Source organism: Cupressus sempervirens, chromosome 7 (assembly GCF_028749045.1).
Source record: "Cupressus sempervirens isolate cs-2001-9-10 chromosome 7, ASM2874904v1, whole genome shotgun sequence".
Classification (NCBI taxonomy): domain Eukaryota; kingdom Viridiplantae; phylum Streptophyta; class Pinopsida; order Cupressales; family Cupressaceae; genus Cupressus; species Cupressus sempervirens.
The window spans coordinates 511,996,829-512,019,854 of NC_143124.1; positions in this window are offsets into that span (position 1 = coordinate 511,996,829).

Here is a 23,026-nt window from a genome sequence, read left to right on the forward strand (position 1 = left end):
ATAGAGTAAGTTTGCATAAATGAGAGCAACCAAAAACTTTCAAAGAAATAAAAACCAATCTAATCTACCACTGAAGCCATTGAAATGAAGGTGCATAGGTAAACATGAAAAACTCATAAAAATGCTCCCTTTATATGATGCTTTAGTGTTATCCTTTCTTCTCTATAGAGTTGATATTGATGTAGCTCCAATTGACAAGATACAACTACAATTTGAAAGAAAGATAATGATATGATAGCAAGAATACCTGGATCATGGTTAGCTAAAACAAGTGCATAATGGCTCAATTTATAGGACTTCAAAGCCAAATGAAAGAAATGGAAAGAAAGAATGGAAAAGAGAAAGATGTCATAGTCATGTGTGAATTTTGGAAATTGCTATGAAAAAGAAATTAAATTTGAAAAATTATGGCACAATATGAAAAATTATGACAATGTGAAAGAATTATGCATAGAGGTGTGCAAGAAAAATGGAAGAAGAAAGTGTAAGAAAAATGCATAGAAAGATGTAAGAGGTGTAAGCTAAAAATTAGGAATGTGTAAGAATGGGAAATTTTAAAATTTAAAAAATCATAATCCCCTCTAAAAGTGGAAATTATAAATTATAGAATAAGGAAATAGAAAATGGAAAATAAGAAATGAGAAATTAGAATTAGAATTTGGGAAATTAGGAATTTCCACAATTCATGAAAATGGAATCAATTAATTAATAAAGATTAACTAATTGATAATGGTTAGTGAAGAGGAATAATCAATAAGAGGGGATGAAATTGAATGATTAAGACATAGGAATAGACTATGGGTTATCTAATCCTATAGGAGAAATTAACAAATTGATTGCCCAAGATGATGAAATAAATGCAAGATAACCCTAATAAAGGATTGTGTTGAAAATACAATTCAAATGTGATGATATTGGATTGAACCAAAGCAATTATCAAATGAAATAAATGATGCTAGATGAATTACATGAAATGATGACTTGTCAAGGACATGTGACAAGGGTTGATGACATATGACATTTAATGAATATTGTAAATTCTTCAAGATGGTTTGAAATTGATTGACAGAGATTGATCACAATAACATCAACAGGCACAATCAATGCTATCGAATTGATTAAATAAAGACATGATTAGACATTAAAGGAATCAACAATTTTGAGGATCAAATTGATGAAAAATGATGATATTCCAAGGACACATGACATATATTAATGAATATTGATAAGGCACTAAAGGACATAACAATGCCCAAAGGATCGATGAGGACAAGATGATATTGAAACAATTTTTGAATTGATTCTGAGATGAATTGCATTTTGATTGAATGAGGATCAAGTTGGCCAAAATATCCAAGTTAGGATGTAAAGGTGATAAAAGAGTAGGCACGAACCATTTTTGACATCCACATTTTACCCCTCTTTGATAAAATGCAATTATGAGCCTTATGTCAAAGAATAATAATGAAAAAGATCAATGCCCTAGTGGAATTAATAGGAGGATATGGGTGCCCCCTCAAAAAATTGGGCAAGAAATTGACTCAAGGAAATTTTTTTGAAATGAAAAAATGATGAAGAGAAAGAGATTAATGAAAGAAACATTAGTTGAAGAAGGAAATGAGACTAAGAAGAGTGATGAAGCTTGCTTTCATAGGTGCACTTTATTTCATAAGACCTTTAATTTTATGTGGAAAATGGAATGCAACACATTGTGACATAGAGAACCAGAGCAAAAATGAAAGCCTTTTGCATAAACAAACATGGTGCAAACAGAGAATAACCTTATCCACCCTGAGGCATAGAGTCATGCCCCAGACTATCAAAGGACATTTGAAAAACAAAGACAAAATTGATCATGAACCATCCTGGCCACTCTAATAAATTAGTTTATATCATCAAGTAGCATAGGAACATGATTAGAAGAAAACAAAGAAAAAATAAAACTCTTACTAAACAACATGAGCCAATAACCATTCTGATATGTTATTACTTTCTTTAATAAGTGTTGGTTGTGATTTCAAAGATTGATGTTTCACAAGTTGATTGTTGAAGGTTGGTTGAAGCAACTATGTATGGACCCTATTGAAGTATGATTTTGTTGAAGTGCAACATTTAAAGCTAAGTCTGCATGCACAAATGTTTAGCAGAAGGAGTGTTTATTTACATTGATTATGCACAAGGTTTATTGCAAGTTTTTAAGATTTTCCATTTTTTGGGGGGTTTTCAAAAATATTTGATCTTTTTGATGTTGTTGTTTTTTCTAAGAAATTTTGCAACTTTTAGGTTTTTTGCCAAGTCCATGTTTAATTTTTAGTGTTTTATTCAGAACATTTTATGATTTTTAGGAATTTTTTTAGTAAAAATTTTATGATTTTTTTTTTAATGAGTTTTTTTAGGACATTGTATGATTTTTTATGGATTTCTTTGGGATCATATGTGATTTATTTTTTCAAGATAATATGTGATATTTTAATTTTTTTTCAAGATCATATGTGATTTTGTTTTGGATTTTTTTTGGTCTTTAAGGTATGTACAAGATGTCAGCTCCAATCTGATAAGAATGATGAGTCCATTGGACTAACCATGATCAGGAAATTTGCCCAAGTTCAAATTCAAAGTCATGGTACTCATAGGTAAATGTCCCCAGATAAGACACAAACTATATACAAAGGCCAAGGACAACGTACATACAAACTGGTGAGGCATGGGAAAATAACATGAGATATTAGCTAGTTCATAAGCCACGATTGAGGACTAAGAATGTCTCACAATGTATAAGATGTGATCAAGGAATGCATGGTAAAACTAGATAGAATCCCCATAGATGGAAAAGAAATGACTTACTACATGCGGCACCTATCTGGTAGTTTTTCACCACAATACTTGCTCAAAACCCCTATTTACCAGGTTTTCACCATGGTACTTGCCCAAAGTGCCTATTTTCTAGGTTTTCACTTTTGGATGAAATTTTTCTCTTTTTTCACCTTTTTCATGCCAAGATGCCTATTTTCTAGGTTTTCATCAAGGCATTCATTGTTTGATGACTTTTTTCAAAAAAAAATCATGACTTTTTTTAAATTTATTTTTTCAGTACTTTTTATAAGGAATTATGAATGTTGTTGACAAATGCTGAAAATAAATCTATTATCAGTACTACCAGCTAATAACCTTTGTAGATGCAAGTGACTATAACTATGTAGGATTTGTTCCAAGTTTGTAGCTAAACTCGAATCATTGAAATAGTCCTAGGATGTACCATCATGTACCACATGCAAGATAGTTTCTACCTCTCACAAATCAAGGCATTTGAAAACATTTGTGTCAAAGGATCCTTTGTATAGGATGCCACTAATGATAACATTCTCAAAAGCTTGCTAGATAGAGGTTTGATTTTTGGTGTTGGACAAGTTAGGTAGTAGGGTTTGGGCATAAATAGAGGGATACAAGGAAGAACTAGGAGGATTGAGAGAAACAACTTTCCACATAAAGGATGATCAAGAGAGCTCAAGTATAGAGAGTTAAAGACTTTGTGACATGTTGAAAACTAGAACACTTATATTCATCACATCAGCTTGTTCATTTTGTATGATTGGGAGTTGCTTAGCATTTTCTTTTTATGGCCTAATGACATCTTTCAGTTTTCACCTAGAGATCTATTCTTATCATTTGTTCCATTTTTGTCTTTATTTTTAGATTTACAACTAGAAGACGGAGTTGACTCCCCAAGATATGTTATTGAGTTCAATTTTGAAAAAAATTCTTCTTTATGGTCACCAATCATAATGCCTTTACAGAGTTTAAAGGCTTTTACAAGAGCATCACCATTGGCAAATTGATCAAAGAGAAATGGTCCATGTTGGTCCCAATCCAATAGTTCAAGATAACTTGATGAGATGTCATCATCAATATTGAATTGGCTTTGGTTGAAGGTATACATATGGGTATTAGATTTAGTAGTATCATTTTGGGGTCATGTTCAGAAGCTGGAGGACTTGGATCCCAATGCATGTCAATCCAAGACTTAGAACGAGTTTGAGCGATGGGTGGAGTTATAGTAACATGTTTATTCTCCATAAGTAGACTATGAAGATCATCAAATATACAGTCAAGTTCATAAGGACTATAAAGATTATCATTTTTTAGGTTGGGGATTCTCAGATGCCTTTTCATCGTTCAAAACATCCACACTCTCACATGAGGATACCTTAGTACTAGGAGGACCTATTTGCAATGGCCTAAATCTAAGCCCCAAACTAGGAGGTCATCCCTTTGTAGTGATAGGCTAAACTATTCCTTGTTTTTGAGATCCAAAACCACTACATCTATCATAACCTTTTTTCTACATGATAGTAAACCCAGGTCCATAGTTGTTAGGAGATATTGGAGTGGGTTCTTGTTCTTCTTTAGCTTTCTCAATACAAATGGATCTATTCTCATAGATATGTTCTTCAAGTAGGCCATCTCCACTAGTGAAATTGGTAGAAGTAGCATTTTGTGTACTAATATTGGCCTTTTTTACTTGTAGTAGTTGTGGTTTACCATAAGATTTGGGAGAAAGTGGCAACTTCCCAATGTGAACTGTTTGAGAAATAGAGTATTCTCCATAACCTTTGTCTTCAATCTTCAACTTTTCTTGGTCCTATTGAGGATTATATTAGGGTCCACATATTTAGAGGAATCTATGGGTTGTGCTTCATTATTTACTAGGATTTTTTATGTAGGAGTTCCTCTTAGATTAGCACAAAATTGAAAAGGGTCTAGATCACTAGGGATTGTAATTTCCATGTCATTATAGGAGAACCTAAGACACTAGTGATATGTGGATGGAATTTCTTGCATGGCATGGATCCAAGCGCATCCCAATATCATATTACAGTTCATTTCAATATCTAAGACTTGGAATAATGTATTCTTTATAACATGACCAACTTTGATACGTAATAGTATGACCCCTTTAGAGAAATGTTCACTATCATCATATGCCTCTATTATGATCCTATGGGAGGCATCAATGTCATCTTTAGAATAAACAAGACCTTTGGTAACTTGCATGGTACAAATCTTAAGCCTTTCTCCACCATCTATCAAGACTCATTTGATCTTAGCATTATGGACAAAGACTTTGAGATGAAGGGGATTATTGTGGTTAGGTCCATTTTGGGGAACATCATGAGCTGAAAAAGTGACATGTTGTGATGCTGACAAGTGCCCTATAATGGCTTAAAATTGGGCAACATCAATGTTATTGGGAACTATAGAGTCTTTTAATGGTTGGTCAAGTATCTTTTGGTGCTAAGGGGATAAGCATAGTAAATCAGGAATAGATATTTTTGTGGGGGTCTTACCAAGCTAGTCAACAAGGTTATAATTAGAAGTAGCTAGAGGTCTAGAGGAAGTTGCAAGTCTAAGAGGAGTTGAAGGTCTGGAAGGAGCTCCTATTAAGGTAAGTTTGATATGATAAGTAGTAACAACACATTGGGGATCTTGTTTCTATATGGTAAATGTGGACACATGTGTATCAATCCTGTGAAAGCAATTGATAGTATAGTCATATTCAATGAAGGTGTAGTTAACATTGGATTTAGCATTTGAAATTGAACTAGAGGCTTTTCCTTTATCATGGTCCACCAAAGGATTTTGAAAAATGATGTGATTAGTATTGGAGGATAATAATAATGATGGATCTACCTCAACTAATCCTTGGTCTATCAAGTCTTGAACTGCATCTTTAAGTTGAAAATAATAAGTTGTCTTATGTCCTTTTGTTCAGTGGTAATCACAAAATTTCTTGTCATGCCACCAAGAAGGTTTTACTTCTAGTTCATCTTTGACTATTGGTAATTTTAGAAAGTTATTTTGGATCAATTTTTGTATGACAACATCAAGTGGTAACCCCAAGGGTGTAAATTTTTGGTCCTTATTTATGGGGGGTTGTCTAAATCTATTCTGAGATGAGGTATCAAAGGTTTTTGTTTGAGGTGTTTTCTAAGATGTAGTTTGTATGTTTGTCATACTAGGACCCTTAATAGTGAACTTGGGTTGTGTAGAGATAATCATTCAAGCATCACAATACCATCATTTGTGTCATTCTTGTTTTTATAAAAGGACTTTGGCTTATTGGTGTACATGCTTGTGTTGTTTGTATCCTTATTAATCTTTAGGATCCCCTTGAAAATAAGAACATCTTCAATGCTAACTCCTATTTTCATTAACTTGGAAATGGTGTTAGGACTCTTGATCTTAAGTTCACACATTATATTAGGAACTAGGTTCTCAATGCATAAATTCACTTGTTCTTCTGGCATATCCATTTGGATTTGACTGGTAAGATTTCTCCAACATAGCAAGAATGTCATAAATGGTTCTCTAGTATTTTTCTTTGTTGCACATAGATCAGATAATCTCACTTCATTTTTTATATTAAACAAAATGGGATATAAATTTTTTCTACCAATTCATTCCAAGATTTGATGTTTCTAGATATTTTAGAGTACCATTTGAGTTCTGGTCTACCAAGGCTTTGAGGAAATAATCTCATAAGATATATTTTTTCTTGATCTATTTCTATGCAAGAGGCACAGAACTATCTAATGTGGTCAAGTGGATTTCCCTTGCTTTGGTTTTTATCAAATCTTGGTGTCTCAAAGTGTTTTAGAAAAGTAGGCATGTATAGAATTTTATCAAATGGATTAGGACAAAAATCTCGTTCAGTGTATAAAGCTTCCTTATGTTGAAATTCCAATGCCTCAACTTGATTAGTCAATTGTTTAATATTTTGGACCATCTCATCATTAGGCATGGAACCAAAAGTAGTTGTTTTCCCTATTTTCTTCTAGGTTGACTTATTACTTCGATGAGAGTCATGTCAACTATGTTCTGATGCATTTGAATCTAAAGTAGATGGAGATGCATCACTACGTGGTGGTGGTATGTTAGCACCATGGATGCAAAATAGTTGTATCATTTGTTGTACGTATTTTTGGGGTACCTCCACTTATTGTTGGATCTTTGGAGATGTATGATATTATTATTGTGAAGGTATTTTTTGAAACTTTTGTGGACATAATGTTATTTTTGTACTAATTTTTGTTGGTATTCTTGTTGCTTTTCTAATTGTTGTTTTCATGCCATGTATGTAACTATTCATTGTGGGTCATAAATTTTGTGTTGTTGGCATATTTGTTATTGATACATGGTATGTATGTCATGTGGGTTTTGATTGTGTTGTGTAACAGGAGGATTAGATGATTGACTCACATATTGTTGTTGATTTTTTTCTTGTTGCTTTGGTTGATGACCATGTCCTCAAGATGCAAATAACATCTTAAGATCTTGAACCTTATACTTTTGAGGTTATGAGGTGTTTCCTTGGGATATCATATTCACTTGGTTTTTTTGCAATTGGTGTTTCTATTTAGGTTCTATGTTCTTTGTTGGAACTAGCATAATGTCAATGAGACTTCTATTTCAATTCAATAGGTTCACTTACAACAATAGTTGTGGTCACATAGGATGCATCCATAGTCAAGCCCATTTTAGTTGGCATTGTCATAGTTGGTAATGCTAAAAGCAAAGGAGTTTTTTTTCTAATATCTTCCAAAAAAGGTATGTTAGGCATTCCCATTGTAAAATTATTCTTAGGTATCTCTTGCTAATGAATCATTTGATTAAGGTCAACCTTTAATGTTCTACTAAGATACCTTTGTGGGACATTGTTGAGATTATTTTCTTCTTGAAATGTGGAAGGTGCATCAAAAAGGGGATTGTTATTGATTTTTCCAAAGGTAGTTCATGGTGGAATAAGAATGGTTAATTCTTTTTGAGGTCTTTTATATGCTACCTTTGTAGTTGATGGGTCTAACAATTGTTTCCCTTTGTCTAAGTATAAGTTTATCATAAGTAGAAGTTCTTCCAAGATTAGATTGTCTTGATTCTTAGACATATTCTCCTCCAATGTAGGATTAATTTTTAATACTTCTTGAGCCATAATGAGTTTGATATTCTTTTGAAAATATTTTTCTTGAAATGATTTGTCTATTTGTTCAGTAAGGATTCCAAACTCACCATTAGAAGAGTCATCATATGTGTTTGTCATAGCTTGTAAAATGTTTGAAGGTTCTATTTGTGGGTTTGAAGAATGAAAGGTGCTTTTGTTAGGTTTTTAAAACTCAATGGAATCACTCTTTTCATCTTGGGGTGTTGTAGGTAAACTTCCATATCCTGGTGGCATAAATATATAGGTGCAAACTTTAGTGGGACCAATTGGACTTGTCCATATGAAGTTGAAGCATTAGGTGGAAATCCTAAGTTACACATGTCATTTTAAAAGGATGAAGTCTCTACTAAATTTCTCATGAAGGTAGGTTGCTGAAATTCTTGGATGTTATCCATTGGAGGATACATGCTTATAGGATTGACTTGTTGAGGTTGCTATGTTTTCTTTAATCTTGTCTTAGGAGGTTTTTGTGTTTCTACTTTAGATGTGGACATAATTTGATATTTACTTTGGATTTTTTGGATAATTGAGCCCTTGTGAAAAATGGCATGATATCTGAGTATGCACCTATTAGAAATAATAGTCCACCAAGATAACTGAAGCAGGGAAGGGGGGACAGGGGGGTGGAGGGGGTGAATCAGTTATCCAAAATTTAAAATATTTATCTTCTTTAAACAAACTTAACCATTCAACCAAAGTAAATAGTAACTACACAAAAATGCACATAGACAATTACACCAAATATGTTGACTAGGGAAACCGTTAATTAGAGGGAAAATCCTAGTCGGAATGATGCCCATAAGATGACGTACTAATATAAATATTCCTTGTTAGAGGATGGACCCTGTTAGGATTCTATTACAACATTTAGTATAAAGAGTTCCTATTAGGAGACTTTGAATCCCTATTAGGAGATTGCAACCCTATTAGGAGTTGTGCCAACCCTATTAAGAGTTGTGGTATAATGTATGCAAGAAGAAACCACTACCAAAATATGCAATTTCAACTACAAGAAGAGCTCACTTCTTAAACAAGTAATTTACTATTATCTTCTTGTTTCCTCTTTTCTTTACTCTATCTTTTCAACTAGACCAATCACTGTTAGACCTTGTACACTAGGTCAAAAACCTTGGATCCAAATACCAAACCTCAAATCACTTAGGAAGACCTTGGTAATGAAGTTTCCTTCACTTTTTCACTACTCTACTCAACTTTGCATTCTGCACTCTCTGATGCTTTCCAATAATTCCAAATCCTTACATATGATAAAGGAAAATGTCCTTCCTTTATATCGAGTCCATAAAAAAATTCCTTGAGTTGGTTGTTAGACCTTCTCAATTAATTATTATAGGACCACATCAAGAATACATTACACTTAGTGATAACACAAATCTTCTAGTTTCCAACTTGAATAACTTTTCATATATGAAATATTATGATGAGTGAGCTTAGCCAAATCATCACCAACATGTCTTCTCCATGTCCTCAACCTTAGTCCTCAAGATATCAATTCTATTAAGAGATATAAAAAGTTTACCAGAACAAGCTTTGGTAAACTCTATCTTAGAACAGACATCACCAAAACTTACATAACTTCTTCTAGACTTATCCTTTCTTCTTCCAACATTAAGTACATACACTAAATATTTAGAATTATCTCCCATAACCTTGAGTGGTTATCATGTTGAACCAATCATCCGTACCAACTTGATCTTTCTATTGTGCTTCTGTCAGATACCACAGAAAATTGCTATGTAGACATAAAACATTCTATGTTGATATTAATGAAAAACTCGATCATGAATGTAACATACCATCATAGTAGTACTCCTCCATAGGAATATCATTAGCATTCATGCTTGTAACTAATTTTTGAACAATCTCTCAACAGTATCCCCCTTTGGCATTGATGGCAACATAGATGAAAAACATCTAGTTCCAATAATAGCAACAAAAGACATTTCATCTTCAAATCCTCTTCATCAATCATACTCCCTCTTTAATATACCTCAATTTACTCAATATGAAACTATCATTTTGCATATTGTGCTTATGCAAAACTTCTACCTTAGCATACTCTATTTCATACCAAACTTCTCCCTTTGAACATCATGTTTTTCATGCCAAACTTCTCCCACATTGACATCAATGTCAAAAGTTTCTGCAACCAACATCTTTGCAAACCACTTGCTAGCTTGAGTGTCAAAAGAAATTGTTCAAAGAAACATCAACAATATTCCTAGATGACTTTCTCCATCATAGATACTCCCCCACACAAGAAGCATCAGTATTCAATCTAGATAAATAATTGTTCTCTGTTACACTAGACTAATGCGCTCTTGCATCTTCTATTCTGATGTAGGAAAGGGTATAACTCCAAGCATACCTCGCAAATAATCAAAAGTCTTTTTGGCAAGAGGCTTAGTTATTATATTCGCAATCTACTCTTTAGCACTCACATACTCCAATCTGATTTCTTTTTTTGCAACTTTTTCTCTCAACATATGATACTTAACAAAAATGTGCTTAGTCCTCCAATGCAATTTTGGATTCTTAGACATGTTTACCATCCTTTTGTTGTTACAATGTATAATAATATGTTCACTAATTTCTATCCTTATATCCTTCAGTAACCACTTCATCCAAATTACTTGATTAAATTATTTACTACTACAACATATTTTGCTTCTATTGTACTTTGAGATGTACAATCCTAGTTCTTGCTTAACTAAGAAACTAATCTTCCTTCAAGAAATAAATCTCCTCCACTATTGCTCTTTCTATCATCCATATTGCTTGCTCAATCTGCATTAGTAGAAACACTTAGAGTAAAATCATTAGATCTATTATACCATAATCCAAATTCTAAAGTTCCTTTTAGATATCTAAATATCCTTTTCACTACTACATAATGTGCTTCTCTAGGATCAGCCTAGAATCTTGCAAAAATTCTAACTACATTTGCTATATCTAGCCTTATGTGAGTCAAATATTTCAATCCTCCTATCATAGATGTGTACTTCTTCTGCTCAATAGTAGGTGTTTCATCCTTTGTAGATAACTTGTGTCCAGATACCATAGGTGTTCCAATGGGTTTGCATGTTTCCAAACCAAACCTTTTTAGTAAATCCTTTAGGTACTTAGTTGGAGAAATAAATATTCCTTCTTTATTCTACACAATCTACAATCCTACAAAATATTTCATTTCTCCTAGCATACTCATTTCAAATTCTTTCTTCATCTCTTCTGCAAACTTCTTACTTTCTTCATCATTTCCTCTGAATATAATGTCATCAACGAATATTACTAAAATTATCAAACCATTATCAGTTGCTTTCTAATACAAATTACTATCTACCATACCTATTCTATATCCAAGCTTTGTCAAATTCTTGTCCAACCTCGCATAGTAGGTTTTGGGTGCTTGCTTCAATCCATATAATGCTTTCCTAAGTCTACATACTATGTCCTTGTTATCTATCAAAGGACATCCTTCAAGCTGCTCAATGTATGCCTCTTCTTCAAGTTTTCCATTTAGAAATGCTGACTTGACATCCATCTGATAGACTTTTAATTTCTTCTATGCTACATAGGCTAAGAATAATCTTGCTACTTCTATTCTAGCCACTAGAGCATAAGTCTCCTCATAATATATTCCTTCTTTCTATGAGTAACCAATACATACCAATCTTGCTTTCTTTCTTATAAATTCTCCTTGCTCATTCATTTTGTTCCTAAATACCCATTTAGTTCCTATCACATTCTTGTCTACTGGTCAGGGGACCAATTCCCATGTCTTCTTCTTTTCTATCTGATCCAATTCCTCTTTCATAGCTTATTTCCAGTAATCATCTTTCCATGTTTCATCTACATTCTTAGGCTCAACTTGAGATATCAAGCATAGTTCTTCATTTACTCTTCTTCTTTTCATCAAACCTTTTGTCTTTGCTTCTAATGATCTATTTGGATAGGTGATTCTTTATCATGTTCTTTCCTAAAGTAGGAGTTGCTATCTCAACTCTAGGCTCTACTAAAGGTTCCAAGATTTCTTCTTGCCTTGGATCTCCTTCATTCTGTAATTCATTGTTAGTCTCAAGAAATACCTCATCATTCCTTGGCTTAGTAATAACATCATCATCTAAATTGTAATCAACTATTCTCTATTGTATTCTAAACTTCTCATCAATTCTCACATTTGCACTTTCCATAATAGTCTTAGTTCTCTGATTATAACATCTATAAAACTTTCTTTTCAATGAATAACCAAGAAACATACCTTCATCAGTTCTAGCATCAAACTTACCAATGTCATCATCTCTCTTTATGTAATACTTACTTCCAAATATTCTTAAATACTTACCTATAGGTTAGTGACCAAACTATAGTTCATAAGGTGTCATGTTTATGTCTTTCCTGACTTGTACTCTATTCATAGTCTAGATTGTTGTATTCACAGCTTCTCTCCAACATGTCTTTGGGTACATCATTCTCTGCTAACATAGCTCTTGCAGCTTCTATAATAGATTGGTTCCTTCTCTCTACAATTTCATTCTATTTAGGGGTCCTCAAAGCTGATAGCTATCTTTTTATTCCATTTTCTTCACAAAACATTTTAAACTCGTTTGAAGTGAATTCTCCTCCTCTATCTGATCTAAAACATTTAATCTTCGTAATAGATTCATTCTCAACTCTATTTTTGAATATCTTAAACTTTTCAAATGCCTCAAATTTCTCTTTAAGAAATGTAACCCACATCATTCTAGAAAAATCATCAACTAAAATCATAAAATACCTTTCACCATAGAATCCTTTAGTCTTTGTAGGACTGCTAAGATCTGTGTGTACAATCTCCAACATTGTTGTAGTGGTAAACTTCTTGCTGGGAAAAGAAGTTCTATTATGCTTTTCCAAAACACATTCCTTTCAAATTGTGTTAGTAGGCTTTACAATCTTTGTTAAATCTCTAATAGAAAACATTCTACTAGTCCTCACAATACTATCAAAGTTTATATGATAGAATATCTTATATCATAACTAACTACGATCTACCTTTGCAACCAAACATGTCATTTTAGTAGGATTAAACTGAAAAACATTACCTCTAGATCTGGTTCCTATTCCAATTATCTTTCCATCTTTATCTTTTATCATGCATGTCTTTTCTGTGAATTGCAACTAATAACTTTTATGTATTAGTTGTCCAACACTCAAAAGATTATGCTTTACACCATCAACAAAGTATATATCCTCAGTATTAGTTTTACCATCAAGAGTTATAGATCCAATACCTTTAACTTGGCATGCTACATTGTTTCCAACTCTAACAATTCCTCTACCCTAACTTTTGAAGTCAACAAACTTGTTCATGTCACCAATCATATGATGTGAACAACCACTATCCATTATCTAATTAAATTTCTTCTCAACTTGTGATACCAAATCTATCTTCTCTAGAATTTCTTCTTTAATTGCCACAAATCCAATTTCATCATCACTAGCACTTAATTCTTATTCATTTGAATCATTATCTTCATTTTCATACAATTATTCTCTATCTATTTTAGGCTTGTAACTTTCCTTATACTTTTTCTTTGTTTTAGGACACTTAGATGCATAATGACTATATTCATCACAAGTCTAACACCTAAAGATTTTCTTACCTCCTTTTTCTCTTCTTACCAGAAGGGCTACTCCTTCTCGAATCTTTTTATCTTCCTTAGATCTATTGTTGCTAGAAAAATCTCCTCTAGCACTTGTGCTCCTTGATAAGTTAGGTCAAATATTCAAGGCACTAAAAGTTGTTTCAGTTCTGGTCAATTCTCTAGATTGTCTAAGTTCATTCCAAACTACTTCAAGTCTTTCGAGCAATGCCTCCTTTGTAAAATCTTTGGTACATAATATCAACAACTGTATCATTTGAATTGCTGACTCGAATCTTGGTGTTAGAGTCTTCTATATCTTCCATATAACCTTATCATCTTCTTTGTTTCCTCCTTGCACTTTTATACCTATAGTAATTTGTGATATCCTACCTATATATGTTCTTACAAATTCATCTTCCATCATTTTAGCATCTTGAAATGCACAAATCTAACTTTTTAGCCTCAAATTCTTAGAGTGTGTGTCACCTTCAAAACTATTTTCCAAAGCTTTCCAAATCAAATGTGAAGTAGCAAGTGATTTTACCTAATTGTACTCAATTTCAGGAAGTGCAATCAATAGTGCTTCTCTAGCTCTCGTGTCACACATGAAAAGATCTCTGTCTACCTCGGTGCAAATTTCCAAATCCTTTCCTTCCATGATTATCTTCACTAATTTTTTCAAGATCCAATATCCTAGACCCATACACAAAAAATGTGTCTTCATCTTTTCCTTCTAGCTATCATAGTTTGTTCCATCAAACTTTAGACTATCTTTCCTAAACATGCTTACCATGGATCTCCAAAATTTGTTAAACTTTTTCTTCAAGGACCTAAGACTTTGATACTAATTGTTAGAAATAATAGTCCACCAAGATAACTAAGAGGGGGGGTGGGCTTGAATCAATTATCCAAAAATTAAAATATTTATCTTCTTTAAACAAACTTAACCATTCAACCAAAGTAAATAACAACCACAAAAAGATGCACATAAACAATTACACTAGATATGTTGACTAGGGAAACCCTTGATCAAAAAGAAAACCCCGGTGAGAATGATGCCCACAAGATGGTGTACTAATTTAAATATTACTTGTTAGAGGATCGACCCTATTAGAAGTCTATTATAACATTTAGTACAATGAGTCCCTTTTAGGAGACTTTGAATCCCTATTAGGAGATTCTAACCCTATTAGGAGTTATGGTATAATGTATGCAACAAGAGCTCACTACCCAAACATCCAATTTAAACTACAAGAAGAGCTCACTTCTCAAACAAGTAATTTACTATTATCTTCTTTCCTCTATCCTATCAACTTGACCAATCACTGTTAGACCTTGTAGACTAGATCATGAACCTCGGATCCAAATACCAAACCTTGGATCACTCAGTAAAACCTTGCCAATGAAGTTTCCTTCACTTCCACACTACTCCATTGAACTTCACATTCCACACTGCCACTTTCCAATAATTCCAAATCCTTATGTATGATAAAGGAAAATGTCCTTCCTTTATACCAAGTCCATAAGACAATTCCTTGATTCAATTGTTAGACCGTCTCAATTAATATGGGACCACATTAAGAACATGTTACACTTAGCAATAACATAGATCTTCTACTTTGCAACTTGAATAATTTTCCATACACATAATATTATGATGAACAAGCTTATCCATGTCATCACCAACATGTCTTCTCCATGTCCTCAACCTCAATCCTCAAGATATCAAATCTACTAAGAGATATACCAACTTTACTAGAACAAGCTTCTATAAACTCTATCTCAGAATAGACATCACCAAAACTTACATAATTTCTTCTAGACTTATCCTTTCTTCTTCCAATTTTAACCGCATGTACTAGATACTTAGGAGTATCTCCCATAACCTTGGGCGGTTATCATGCTCAACTAGTAGTCTATACCAACTTGATCTTTCTGTTGTGCTTCTATTAGTTACCACAACAATTTCTATGTAGACATAAAAAATGCTTTGTTGACATCAATGAAAATTCAATTATGAATGTAAAATATCATCATAGTATAGGAATATCATCAGCATTCGTGCTTCTGACCAAACTTCCAACAATCTCCCAATAATACCTAAGTGAGAAGAATGAATACAAAATAAGGTATACAAGATTTTTTTTTTCATTTGTTTTTTGGGACATAAGGTATTAAAATGCAACTAAGGTATGATTGTGCAAAAGTTGAAAATGCAAATTTTTTTTGAGTTTTGACTAAGGGATGTAAATGCAAACTAAGAAATGCTAAGGTCTAAATGCATCAAATGTTTGTTGAACTTGGACTAAGGTATGAAATGCAAATGTATAGTTTTTGGAATTTTTGGAATTTTTGAAATGCAAACTAAGGATATGTATGAAAAATGTTTGGATTTGGACTTGGTTTTATGAAAAATTCAAATAAGGGATTATGTAATTTTTTTTTTAATATTTTGAATAATGAAACTAAGGTTTAAGAATGCAAGTATGAAAAGGGTTGATGTTGTTGGGATATGAAGAGTTGTACAAAGGTTAACATATGAAAAGTGATGTTGCTTTTTGAAAGGATTGGAGTTGATAGAGTATGATATGTGAAATGTTTGGAAATGGTTGGTTATGGAAAATGCACTTTTTTTTTTGGATTTTTGAAGGATAAGTAAAATCATATAAAAACTAAGAAGGTATGAACCAATGTTTAAGCAACTAAAGGCTAAGATGATTATGAAGTGTCTATACAAAATAAAATGAGCTTTATGCAACCATGATTATACAAAATGAGTATGAGGAAGATAAGGATATGAAAATTAAAGTTTGGAAAAAATGAGGTTTATGTAAAGTGCAAACTAAGGTTATGAAAAATGTAACTAAGGATATGCAAAGATTTTTAATTTTGAAGAATTTTTTTGGAAACTATTAATCAAAGAGTGTAACCTTATATGAATGAGCAATGGATCTTGACCAAGAAAGAAAAGATCAAAAGGACCAAGTCAAATTCATCAAGGCATAGACAAAATTTGACTCAAAAGATGAATGATAAAAGACAAATGACAAAGACCAAGATCAAGATCCTTTACTCATCCATACAAAGAAATGCTCTAAGACCCATATTTTTTTTGGATTTTTCTACCAAATGCAAAGGTCCTAGGTTCAAAATGAGGATAAATTGAAGATTATAAGAGCTATGCAAGGACTAGTTGATAGATGCAAGTTATGTGAGGATCAAGATGAGGACTAAGGACTAAGAGATGAAAAATGAAAGTGCAGGATAAGCCATGAAAAATATCCTAAGTGCAATAGAATGATGATTATGCAAGATGAAAATCAGTCCTAATGGTCATGTCAACGAACACTAGGGCTACAAGTTTCCATGCTTACAATTGCTTCAAATGTCAACAAGTGTTTGTTTGTAAGAATGTTTCAAAGGTCTCAATGTGTTTTTGTGAGAGTGTAAATTTCTTTTGCAATTATCTTGATTAATGAAAACACTCATGCAAGACACAATAAATAGAATGGTTGTTGTTAAAAATGAACAAATACACCACAACCTAGGCTGAAAGGATTGTATCCACTGAATTCTTACTTGAACAAAATTTTAGCCATACTTATCTAGAGAAAACAACCTAGAATCTTGGTAGCATAGGCTCCCCCATATAGTGCACTCACTTCTTGGGCATATCAAGATCACCTTCCCAAGGGACTGTTGTCTCTACTAAGGACTGTGAAACTGTGAGATGCCTTCATGGGCATGGGTGACCCCTTGAACTTGTGGATAGAAGGATTTTTGGACACTATAATAAAGGTTTTTACTTTGAGACACTCTGTTCAGTAAGTGGATGATTAAATCCTATTGTGGTTCCACAATGCATGCCCCATTCCCTAAGAGGAATGGGGACCCCCTACTTTATTCTTTTGGATGTTGGGCTCCTAATCTGGGATCCATAAAATTTTGAGATCCTACATATCCCTAAGTTCATGTCTCAAGTCTTGGTCAAGAAACTATAAAATTTGAGAAAAGTCAGAAGTCAAAAGTCAAAAGTTTAAAAAAAAAAGAGCACACACCTAATTTGGTGCATAGTAGCACATCACCCTTTGGTGATGTGCAAATGCGCACCTACACAAATGCATAGGTTTGCACTTGTGCACCACCAAAGTGGGGTGGGGTTATATAAATCCCCCACCCCTCTTTTCTTCCTCACCTTATTTTAATTTTCCTGTGCTAGTCTTGCATCTCTGCGCTTCAACTATGCCATAGCTTCTACAAACATGAGATCCACTTGAAGCCCTAAACCACATCTATGCACTTGATTAGGTGTGGATTTCTCAGAACAAGATGGCTAACATAATCAAGGGCTATGTGCCCACTAGCACACCTAATTCAATGCACAAGTGCACACTTAACTCTACCCTTTTCATTTTTCCTTTGCCTGCAAAATGCCAAGAACACTTACCCATGAGGGTCTATAGTTGGGCACCTAATCTGGTGCACTACTACACAACCCTTGAAACCCAATTCAAAACACAAAAAAAAAAAAAAAGACAAAAAATAATGTGAGGTGCGCACTTGCGCACCTAATCTGGTGCACACATACACACCTCACCTTATGCATTTAAAACTTAGAGCCCAAAATGGGTGCACAATTGTGCACCTAATTGGGTGCACAAGTTTGCACCCAACTTTACCTAAAGAAGTTAAAATAACTAAAAGAAAACTCCAAAGGAGGTACACATCTACACACCTAATCTAGGATATGGGCTATTTTTTGTGCATTTAACTTTATGGATTTTTTGTTTGGATGAGACTAAATGTTATCATAATGTTCTCATTCTTAATTTTGAATTAATGGATGCCTTTCTTTTACCATGCTGATACAATGGAACCTTCATCTGGAAAGAAAATGGCACCAAAGCTCATTATTTTCAAGTTCCAAGGTGTGTCATTGAAGTCAAGGTTCCCAAATGACTACACAGAGATTAAGGATATTGATTTGGGACACACTGATCTAGGAGAGCTCTTAAGGATTTGAAACAAGCCCAAGGGGAGATCAGCTATGGTATCTACATTAATCTAATCAAGGTTGGTGAACATAGCTTTGCACCCAACATCAATACAATCCTCAAAACTTATAATGGCACTTGCATAGCATTTTGTTCTTGAGGAAAGGGTTGTGAAGAGTGTGACTATAGAAGTTTTTCTTGACCTCTGACCTAACAACATTGAGAGGGTTTTTCATCTCCCTAGGGTGGATCAATTCATTAGACTCACTTATGAGGTAGCATAAAGGTGGTATTGGGAACACCTAAAAGAGGCTACAAATATCATTCAATCCTCTCATCTCATTGAGAAGACTCCTCTAGGAAAGGTAACTAGGAAGGTGGATATCATAAGGGGGTATACAAAGGAAGATATTGGATACTCTATCATTATTTTGAGTAGAGTGATGGGTTTATTGGTAGCTGGCCATTTGAATGTTTTCATGGTAAATTTTATTAAGACTATCAAGATGGCAAGTATGCCACTTGACTAGGCCACCACATTGAGCAAAAACTTATGTGAACAATTGGAGGTAGTCAAGGACAAGAAGTTCTACATGACTTCATATTTGGTATATTTGTTAGATACTAGGGTGACAAACTATCTCACGTTGTATAGGAAGAGCAGCATGCAAGATCCCAATGCTTGGTCGTATATCATCTAAGCTCAATTGGTGAAGAAGAAGCTCCCAAGATAGAGTAAAGAATATAGAATCATGAATGATGCATTCATATTTGCTATTATCTGATTCATAGAGGGAGACTATGCAAAAATATTATCTGATGATGCAATAGCATAGATAATAGCTCTTCGTGCCTATTAAATTCAGTTCAAAACATTCAAATATCTAAGGGTAGCTAGTGTCACTATCAACCCAAAGAAACTCCCTAGATATCCTAGTGATAGACTAGTCTTATTGGAGATTGTACAATAGATTGAATCTACATATGAAAGGGTCAATAGACAATGAAGACCATGTTGGACATGGCCCCTAGTCATAGGACCATACCAAGTTAAGCAAAAACAAGATATTCCATCTTTTGAATGGGAATGGGAGCAATATCCCCTTGAGGAGTACAATTCTCCCAAGCCTTGTTTTGATAAAATTGGGAAAGTTTAGAGTCTGGCATGTAGGGAATTTTGGCATGAAGAGGTTATCAAAGATCATTGGATGAATGCAACAAATAACTATGATGCCCATATCAGAGGACTATTGTAGGACGACTTTATATTTAGTTGAGAAGGCTTTAAAAATAAGCATTCCTAAAGAGATATTGCAGCAAGATTTCAGGGAGCTGTTGGACCCTCTATTCAACACAAACAATATTGGAGAGAGACCCATAATGAACACCAAGGTTAAAAAAGAGGAGAGTGATGATATAAATCATAGGGTGAGGCACATCATTAGGATGATGCAAGATTGGATCAAGTCAACTTGATCCAATACCTGACACAGTGGTTTTTCATTCACAAGCCCACCCAAACAAAGGTAGAGGAAAGAAGGTAATTGTTCCTACCTTTGTGGCCCAGTCACCAATAAGGCCAAAAATAGTATACTGACTAGACCACCCAATTGGATACTATGAACCTCTAGAGAGGAAAGGAAAGGGAAAAAGAAAGAAGAGTTATCCTCCAAGGGTTGAAATAGAAGAGGGTGAAGTACAAGAACCTCCTTAGTAGCAGGAAGAAAATGTGTAAGGGTTAGAAGATATTGGAGCTTCCCAAGTCTAGATAGATCCTCAATTGCCACTAGTTGTGCCCAACTAGATAGAGGGTGAAATTCAATAAGTCTCTCTTCCTACATAGGTAGAACCATCATCCCCTTCTACCTCTAAGAAATAGAAGAAGATCAAGATTCTAATGAAGAAGAGGCAAAGGGTGATTAGAAGGATGGTTCCTTTCCCATTTGTCCTAGAACCTATTCCTAAGGGAGAAGAAGAAGAAGAAGAGGAAGGTGAGGAGGAGGATGTGCCCATACAAAGAATAACTTGGCTAGCTAGAGCCACAAAACAAGAAAGGAGAAGAAGTTCCATAGTGACACCACCATCTGCCCCTAAAGGAACCTTTGGAAGATGAAGTACAACAATGGGTGGATGAGTAGAGTAAAGAGGGAAATGGCATATTCAAGATGTCAAATTTTGATTTTATGCCCATAGGAATAGAGTTGATCAAGGATAAGATCAGGGATACCTTGATAGGTGAGCCCCAACAAGAGGACTAGATGTAGATGCCTCAAGAATCATAGGGTCTTGATCTTACTCCTTCATCCTCAATATAGGTTGCAGTGGTGGATAAAGGCTTTGTTACACCTCTACCTCTAAGTTTCAAAGAAGAATAGGTTCAAAAGGAGCCTTTACAAGAGGAGGATCCATTGCAAATGGCAATCGATGAAGTGTCAAAAGAGGGATGAATGGTTGAATATTCTCAATAAGCCTCCCATGATATTGAGGTGCAAACCATAGGTTCCACAAAAATGGAGACCATAGAAGAAGAGCCTTTGAAAAGAGAAAGAACTCTAGGGAGGAGTGATAAGGGAAAGGAGGTACCTAAACATACTCCTTCGTCGTTGAGAGGTAGGCCTTTAGAAGAATGGATTCTAAGGTGGCTAAGGAAAGAAATGACGAGAAACATGAAACCAAAATTCTATGTAGATGAGGAGGATATCATTGAATTAGTTGAGGTCTTGAATAAACTTGAGTCCCCAACATAGGAAGCGAGACTGTTGGCATTTATTAATAGCACTTGGGATCAATATTTGTTCACTCAAGTGGCTATCCCTCCTCCTAATGCAGATATAGAAAGCCATTCTCATAGTCCATTCTCTCCTCTTCTGCTCTAGCCGTGGGCATCTTATTTTCTTATCTTTGATGTCATGCCACTTGCGGCATCACATCAAAGAGGGGCAAAATGTAGACACCTAAAAACTTTTAGAAAATAAAGTATTTTTATTTTTTGAAAAATTCCTGATGACATCATCATTTATTAATTAATTAATTATTTAATTTATTTATTTATTTTTATGCCATTAAATCCCTTTATCTTAATTAAAAATATTTAATTAAGGAATCCCTCCCAAAAATGTTTAAATCTTATTTAAACATTATTTCCTTATTTATTAATTATTTAATTAATAAATTGACCAAAAAACCCAAAATAAATTTTTAAAAAAAATTTTGTCCAAAACTTAGCCAATTTCCTTAAGACCACTAACCTCTTCCAAAATCTTCTAATCCTTCTTTAATTTTGATTAAAGGCTAATCCCATCATTTCCTACCTCTAATCCCAACTCAAAATATTTAATTAAGATTAAATATTAATCCTCATGTTTATTAAAAAAGTTTTAATAAATATCTCCTCAACCCAAACCCTTGAAATAAATAAAACTTTATTTATTTCCTAAAAATCTAATTTATCCTCTTCCTAAGAAGTTCTAGACTCTTCTAGAAGGTCTTCATCCTTATCCTAGGAAATTCTAGACTATTCTAGAAAGTCTTTATCCTCATCCAAAGTCTAGACTCTTCTAGAAGATGTCTTTAAACCTAATCCTAATCCCCTCCTAACCTTGTCACATTCCCTAAACATGGGTTAAAACTTACTAACCCAAGCCAAAGTTAACAAATATCTCCTCCTTCACCCACCCTCATTAAATGCCATCCACTTGCCTATCCCTAAGCTAATCCTAAACCATCCTAATCCATCCTCTAATCATTTGCACAATCTTAAGCAAGCTTAAAACCTTCCTAATCAAGCCCAAGTCGAAATTGCTCTCATCTCCCTCAAAATATCCCAACCATAAAACTTTATGAAGCCCACTAGGCCATAAATGACTCTTCCAAAGCCCTTTTATTGCTCTTACAAGCCATTATGAGGGTCTTTATGAAGATTTTATCCCTTGAGCCTCTTTTGTTGACTCATCCTTCCCCTTTCCTCCATCCTCTCACCCTGTGACATGTGTGACTCCTTGATTGGCTGTAAGGAAGCACAATCCATGTGCTCTCTTCTCATGCAATCTGAGCCCTCCATGAGCTTTTTCCCATCCTTGCATCTTAGCCCTCAATCCCTCAAGTCTCTTGCCTATAAATTGGATCCTTCCCCTTTGAAAAATAACACAATCCATGAAGTAAAGTCATAATGCCATTTTAAGAAGCCATTTTACATCAAAACCATACACTCGCACCCAAATTCCAACTCCATTTGAAGCCCTTTTTGAAGCATAAGCTTGAGCATACATCCTATCTATTTAGACAAAGCCACTCAACAAGAGAGCTTCTTATTGAGAGAGCCCAGTAATGGCTCATATTCTCAATTTAGAGCTCATCTTAGTCTATCTTGAAGTTTATGAATTTTGTTTAGTTTG